We start from the raw sequence: 243 nt of genomic DNA, 5'->3' as shown, positions 1-243 counted from the left end.
AGTCCAGTGTCCGCCAGCCCCTGGGGCTCCCTGAAGGCTGGACGCAGGCTCTGGTGTGCTGTGCAAAGCCCCCACTAGGTCCCATGCGGGCGGGCAGGACCTGCCCAGCAGCCCAGAGGACCCCAAGATTCATGTTGGGAACTCCACCAAAGACGGCCCCAGACTTGTCGGTGGATGCGGGATACACGGCAGTGGTGGCCGCCGAGAGGCAGGCAGGCCACGCTTCCCCGGGGCCGCCTGCGG

This window comes from Tupaia chinensis, unplaced genomic scaffold (genome assembly GCF_000334495.1).
Source record: "Tupaia chinensis unplaced genomic scaffold, TupChi_1.0 Scaffold000066_1, whole genome shotgun sequence".
In the NCBI taxonomy this organism is placed as follows: Eukaryota; Metazoa; Chordata; class Mammalia; order Scandentia; family Tupaiidae; genus Tupaia; species Tupaia belangeri.
The sequence above is the reverse complement of the archived record's forward strand: the minus strand, read 5'-3'. Positions refer to the sequence as shown.